Below are 7,931 nucleotides of genomic sequence, written 5' to 3'. Positions count from 1 at the left end.
AGGGAATATGGGAGGAAAAAGGAAAAGGGTGGAGATGACAAGCTGCTCAGAGTGGATGAACAAGATGGATGTCTGGGATTTTTTAAGGCACAAAATTTCACAGGGTACATGGAAAGGCTTAAAGGTAAAAATCCTACCATTATGCATCAATTTATTAAATCTTGGAAGGATGGCTCTGTTATGGTTGGTAACCAGCGAATGGAAGTTACCAAAGAAGTAATTACAAAGGCCATAGGGCTGGACATGGATGGGATTAACTTTTATTGGGAGAAGAAGCTCTCAGATAGGGCCATAGATGAATTTGTGGAGACAAAGTAGGAGAAAAGGTGCTTGGTGAAAGAAGGTAATTCATATTTCAACCCAGCCTCTATTTCTCAACCATGGTGATTTGTGCTTTTTGTGATGATGGAATATCTCACTTTAGATAGGAGATTTACTAAGTTGTATGGTACCATTTCATGTTGGCCAATCACTTTAGGCATGATGTTAGGATCAACTTCCCATTTTACTTAATGAAATCTCTTAGCATCTCCACTTATGCTATTCAGAAAGACTCGAATGGTTAACATGTTTTCCACAAGGGTCTTATGGTCCTTATAATGAATGTGTTAAAATCCAAGAAGATTGTAAAACCCAGGGGCCATTTGAAAGGGGTAGACTATGATATGGAAGGGAGTCTCCCTGATAAGGGTTGTGATTTAGATACCCAAGATGAAGCCAAGGGGGGTATGGGGAGTTTGAAAAAGGACTCTGGTTGTAGTTCTAGAAAGAAGAAAAATATGGGTGTTGACTATAATTCTGACTAGGAAAGTGATTTCTGGGAGGAATTAGTGAAATATCACTATAAAAAGAGGAGTGGAGGTAAAGGAAAGGGTATTAAGGGTTTTCATGATGACCAGGCCTCTCCCCCTTCTGAGGATGAGCCTCTGGCTCATTGACTGGAAAGGAAAAGAAAATCTTCGAGGCAATAGGAGGAGAGGTTAAAAACTATGAAAAATGGGGATTTGAAAAATGAGGATGATGGGGAACAGGGGCATCTTCTAGATTTGGATGATAATACTGATGGTGGGCTCGGGTTGTCTAAAGGTTTTTTTGGTAACTCTAGCACAATCATGAAGGAGATTGGCTTCCTAAAGCAACAAATCCAGATGCTTGGCAAGGAAATGGAGCAAGTTAGTAAAATTGCTAGAGGTGAACATACACTTGGCCAACACATAGATAGGCTTTTAGAGGTTATTGGAAATGCAGAAGAAATTAAAAACCTTATGCATAAGATACCATAGCTCGAGGCCAAACACAGGGTGCTTGATAAAGCTATTAGTGGTATTTAGGGGAAGGTGTCTAAAATCGATGCTAAGCTGGGTAATTTGGAAAAGTTGTTCAAACAGATGGTTGATAATGTTGGTAACCTCTTCAAGCGGCTTGAGAATGAAAAAGGGCAAGACTCCCCTCTGGTGACAGAGAACCAGGGCCCCAAAAAATGCACCTGAGGTCATTCTAAGAAGAATGAGGAAGTTAGTAAAATGGACAAGGTGAAGGCCGTTGCTGAAAATATGCATATTTTGGTAAATCAGGCTGTTGACCTAATAAAGACTACTTAGCTAGTTTGTTGCTAATTTTTTGCTATTCTTTTGCTGTCTTTTCTAGCTTTGTCTTGGGTGACCTCATGGATGTTCTTTTTGGAGGTTTGTCTCATGTTGTCCTTTGTTTCTTTTCTATGTTGTTTACTTCTCTTGTTTATCTCTAGACTTCTAGTTTTATGTAAAAGATTTCGAGTCTTTTAGAACCTGTTTTTACTTAATCAAAACTAATATATTACATAACATAGATGCAAAAATTTTAACTTAAATTTTTTTATAATTTTTTTTTTCTAAGTTATGATTGTATGAATTCATTTAGCTCTTATATTGGCCGGATTTGATAGATTTCATTTAGCTCTTATATTGGCCAGATATAAGAGCTAAATATTTCATTTTCAATGTGATTCATTAACATTAATATTTTTATTTTTTTAATGTAACTACATTGGTTTATATTTTATATTTTAATAATGTATTTTTCTATAAATTATAATATAATTTTTGTCATTCAATTAAAAATAATATTACGTATATTATATAATCATTTAAGATTTATTATTATTACAAAAATATTATTATTTTTATATGATAATTATTTATTATATAATAAAACATAATATAGTTATTTCTAATATAATATAATATAATATAATATAATTATAACCATATGATATATGTAATAGAACATATATATCAATGATTATATTTATGAATAACATTTAAATTTAAATTAACATCATTATCGAAAAATATAATTATATAACATTTTATTAATTAAAATATTTTATATATTATAATAATTTATTAAATTTAAATTAGACTTGTATAAAAACTAAAGGCAAGTACTAAGCCACTATGTGGCACTTGTTTCATATCTTGCAATAATTTTATTTTATAAAATTTAATATATCTTCATTGAGTTTTTCATATCATCTTTACAATAAAAAGTTTATGATAGAAAAGAAAATCATTTCTATAATAGAAAAGAAAATCCTTTATTTACATTATATTATAACTATTATAATAATTAGTATAAATTTTATATATATATATATATATATATATATATATATATAATATTTTATATAAATAAATAAAATTAACCCAAAATTGGGACATGTATACTAAAAAATTCTACCCGAAATCCCAACTATTGACTAAAAGAAAAATTTGCAGCTTGAGATGAATTTTGGGACAATTTGGGGAATGTTTTTCCATGTGCCTAGATTCATCCAGAATCATGACAAGTGTCCAGTCACTGCAAAGCTCAATTAAGTATCAGGACTCGGTTAATATCATTAATAATTATGTTTAGTCTTAAAAACAATTATTATTGAATCCCGACTTAGCGATGCCACGATTGTTAAGTAAAAGGCAGATCAAAGCCAACGACATATATATTTGATATATATGTTTAAGTTGTGATTGTCCTGGTAGACATGCATGCAAAATTAACAATATTAGATTTCCACAATCCATTTGTAATGCAAGTTCATTTTGGATTTGATTATGTGTGTTTTTTAGCATCATCATTTTAGATCACTCTTTGTAATCCATCATCAACCAGATGAGAGAGTGTAAGATGCATGTAAAATGTCAAATCATAGGTAAGGCATGTGAACTGTTTTATAGAATGCCTCAAAGAAGCTAAGAATATTGAAATACTTACAAGGGTGTGAGGCACTTCATATTTGTTGATCACACAATAAGGTTTAAGAACTCTTCCTCACTGATTAACTTGCACCATAGATTGATAATCTTCATCTTTGTTGCGGGCTCATATCCCCTATATGAGTGTTGATGTAGAAGCCGAAGCAAAAAAAATTAGTGAAAGCATGTTGAATAAGGTTTCTAACCTCAACTTGGTCAACATTGTTCATTTAAGGGCCATGGACTAGACAATTCTTCAATGTCCGGCAATTAGGGGTAGTATTGCATGATTTCTTAAAGAAAATAAATGCTAAAGAAAGATCAACAATGGATTAGAGACACAAATTGATGCTTTTAAAATAAGTTGACCATTGGATTTGACAAAAGATATGAAATGCATTGCACTTTAGAACCAAAATTATATTAAAGATGCATCATTTCTTTGATTCTGGTCATTTTATTATTAGGATGTATTATCAAACTGTCTTGATTAGTAATTTCACAATGCTTTAGAAATGAGTAGGAGTTTCAGTGATATATTTGCAATACAGACTATAAAATAGATGACCAAATCAATTATACAGCAAAGATCATTATGTATCAATAAAATTTTCATTTATAGAAAATAGATTTATAGAAAACATCAGAAGATGATCATGGAAATGATTCAATTACATAGAAATACTTATCCAAGGTCTTTTGAAGAAGCTACAGGCAAATATGCATATAATATGTACTACCTTTCTTTAAGAAATGTTTGTCTACAGACAATTTTATAATTTGTAATCACACATCATGAATTTCAGGCCTCTCCTCTAGAGTAATTTATGAGGTCCTATTGGGTCCAATAAAAATGACTAGATTTCAAACATTAAATATAGGTAGATCCTGAAGCTCTTAGAAATTATTACTTCAGTTAGATCATTGTGGTCTATTGATTTTTCTTTAAAGATGCATATACCTATTGAATCATTTCTTCAATCTTTTGTTGTACATCAATATCAAAAGGATCGACATTAAGAAGCACTTGCCACATACAAAGTCCTTATAGAATTAGAAAAGAAAAGAAAAGTAGTACCTTAAACAAGAAAAACTCTGTATGTCTTAAGCTGAAGGTTAGAATTAATATAAGTACTAATTATAGATTGCTACACATTCTAAGTAAATATCAAAATCAAAAGAGGATTTTTCATGATAAAATAAATTCTTCATCAAACAGAGAAACAAACAATCAGTATCCTATTTAAGAAACAACATCACTTATTTAATTCATCTACAAGAATACATGAAAACTTGAAATAAATTCGTTAAGTACAATAAGCACTACCATGGAAAATCTAAATGCCAAAGCAAGCAAAGAATTAATTTTTCCACTGGGAAAACCTTCATTCAGACAAGCACAACCTAGAAGTTCAAAACCATAAGTAGAATGTGAAAGGTCAATAAAGAATAAAAAATTCACTTACTAATTCTTCCTATTGTATACGTTGTTGCTGCAACCTTTGTTGATGGTGTCTTCTAAGAATGTTTTGAAAAGCATCTAAGATATCCCCATGAATAACCTTTGTGAATTCTAGATCTTTCTGCAAGATTTTAAAATTAAAATGGGAACTGAAAAGATAGAATTTCTTTCGAAATGCAATGCAAGGAAGGCTCTGGGACTTAACTTCCCACTTTGTAGTTGCTTCCAACTATAAATTAGAGATCAATAACATTTTCCTTAACAAAATACCATACAAAAACGAAAGAATACAAAATCTCTATGCAGCTCATGCAGTATGTGCATAGCCTCTTGGCATTTAACTTTCAAGTTGTAAGATTTTAGAAATGACATTATAGGCTGAATGAAAATGCCTCTAAACTGACCTAGATGAGAACACTTATCTTAGTTCTCTATGATAAGTCCAACACTAGAAAAAACATTTAAAAAGTGCTGAATTCAACAAGAAGAAGAAACTAAGTGTAGCTTTACATTATTCAAAGACCTTACAAAAATTGATTTACAATAATTTTAAGCCTCTCGATCAAATAAACATATAGTAATTTATTTATGGAAGGAAATTTTACCTTGAAATAAATGTTAATTAGACAAATCCATGAAAGGTAAAAAATGATTACCAAATGTGGGGCAATAAATTAGCCCAGATAACTACTAAGTTTAACACTACATGGGAAAATTGTGAAAATAATAATTAAGATTGATTCATATCTACAATCGTGAAATTATATTCAAAATCAATACAATCTGTGCATAATAGGTGCTAGTAGTGATAGAGAAAAACTGTAAGGCATCAATTTTAGATAGGCTAGACTATAACATACACAACCTATGTCGACCCGGCTTCAACTACCTTCATCGTCCATATTAATTGAGAAGAAACATTGCCCAAATTTTCTTAAAATTTCAATATATCCCTAGCTTCTTCTCATGAATAGTCATCCAATGTGGAAAGGATGGAGGACTACAACTGCAAGTTTAAAGTACAAATTTTTGCATTCATGAGGAAGAGATAAATCACACTTAAATTCATCAAAGATTGTTAAGTAATGGGCATGGACTGCTAATTGCCACATTATCTATTGATCCAATCTAATATAAGAGATGTGCACTCCATAAGGGAAGTCTTCTTCAGTTGGAGATCACCTTGGTTAGATGAAGCTGCCAAGTTTTCTACTTATTTAGATTGTTTTACTTCTGCAAAAGATGGTGGAGTTACAATATGCCTATATAGCATTGCTACATATCCCCCTATTGTTGGGTCATTTTAAATCATTAGGTAACTTCATTGTCTTATGCTTCACCCTCAATTGGTAAGCATGTAATCTTGGTGAATTTTTGCCACTTGACATGTGGCTCTTGGTCCTGGCTTTAAGAATGATACAAATAAGTCTGGGTGTGCTTGGAAATCGAACATCAATGGTGTTAATAGCCTCAATGGAAGCAAGGAGTTGTTGACCCAAAATCTAATAAAGAGTACAAATCAAGCTCGTGATTATTTCTCGGCTCATTTATATTAAACTCCTCTTACATTCACTTCTAATGTAGACTATGAGTATGTTGTTACAAGGTTGCACTATAGGCTTTGGTTTCTCACCTTGCATAAATTGATTCAAGTATTACTGCTATTGGGAAGCAAGTGTTTGACATTATTTTCAATGGCATCAATTTACACCGGATAGATATCGTCAAGGGAGTAGGAAGCTTCATTACATTTCATTGGCAACAGACTACTCACAACTTTACCAAACCAACAATGAGCATAATGTTAGCACCTCTTACTGGAACTCCAATAATTAGTGGTCTTGAGAACTATGCATTGATTCTAATGGATTTCACAACTGAAACATCAAAAGTTTTAACTATGATAGCATTCAAAGAATTGTTTCAAAATCTTGATTGAATGCGATGTAATGGAGATCCATGTGCTCCTTCTACATGGAATGTATGGCACTAATAAAGATAGCTCTGCTCTTGTTATAATGTGCTTTGATTTTGGGAGTCAAAGTTTAAAGATTTAGATTTTTATTAGTGAGAAAATCACCACTTTCTTGACCTTTATAAGCCTGAACTTGAGCTCTTATAGTTTGAAAGGCAGTATTTTTTTGGAGCTTGGATAGGTATCTCTTAGAAAAGGGGATTTTTTGAATAAACACATGCATGATTCTAAACAGTCTAGGCTTTTGACAACTTCAAATGGTATTATTTAATGGCAATGAGATGGAAGGATGAGTCCCTAAGGCTTTGTAGGTCATTTAATGATGGATCCATCATCTCACAACACACTAGACCAATCAATCTTAAAACATTGCATGATTTGTGTTTTAGTAGTTCTAGGCATATCCATGCATGAATCAATAGAAGTGGCTATATTAAAAGACATTTCAAACAACTAGTTATTCCCTCTATGTAATTGGGTGTGAAAAGCAAGAAATGATGATTATAGAGGTGTAGACGCTTAAAATCATCCCTAAAGACTTCATTAATTTATTTAATATTGCCCTTGACATTAAAATTATTTATTTATTAAGTAGTTATATTTGTCATATTCTTTTACCTATTTAATTAAATTTATTTAATTAAATAAGTTCACTTGCCTAGTGTATTTAAATTTAATTTAAATACCCCCGCCCCCCCCCCCCCCCCCCCCCATGTGTTAAATTTATTTAACACATGATTCTCCATAATCCCTTTTTAAAATAAATCTTATTTATTTAAAGCCTCACATCTCATTAGTTCTTCTAAACCTATGATTAAATTAAATCCTATTTAATTTAATCTTAAGCCTAGCCTAAAACCTAGTCTACACCCATCATTTTCATCCTCTTAAGCCTACTTCTTCTCTAATCCCATTTAATCATTGTAATCTCCTTCTTAATCCCCCTCATTAGCCTAAGAATGTGCTCACACATGTGTGAGATGGTATGCCTACACACTCCCCTTTGCACTCTTGTCTCCCACTCTTCTTCTCAAGTTTACTCACACATGTGAGAGAAAACATTTGAATTTTTGACCACTTGCATGGCTTGCATGTCACCTTATGTGGCATCTACATGGATGCCACCTCACCAAGCCCTCCCTCAAGCCTATAAATAGAGGCCTTGTCTCAAGCATTTTCATCCCTCATTATTGCATTGTTATCATCTTGGTTTGAGATTTGAGTTTTTAGTTGAGCTTGCATGCTAGTTTGAGTTTTCATAGTA

At 32.0% G+C, this 7,931-nt stretch overlaps 1 pseudogene; it reads left to right on the top strand.

Moving 5' to 3' along the window:
• The first annotated feature begins 989 nt into the window (after positions 1 to 989).
• Positions 990 to 6,978, top strand: LOC149550764 (receptor-like protein 4; annotated as a pseudogene).
• Positions 6,979 to 7,931: the final 953 nt, after the last annotated feature.

The sequence above is a fragment of the Cupressus sempervirens genome, chromosome 6 (assembly GCF_028749045.1).
Source record: "Cupressus sempervirens isolate cs-2001-9-10 chromosome 6, ASM2874904v1, whole genome shotgun sequence".
Lineage (NCBI taxonomy): Eukaryota > Viridiplantae > Streptophyta > Pinopsida > Cupressales > Cupressaceae > Cupressus > Cupressus sempervirens.
The sequence above is the reverse complement of the archived record's forward strand: the minus strand, read 5'-3'. Positions and strand labels throughout refer to the sequence as shown.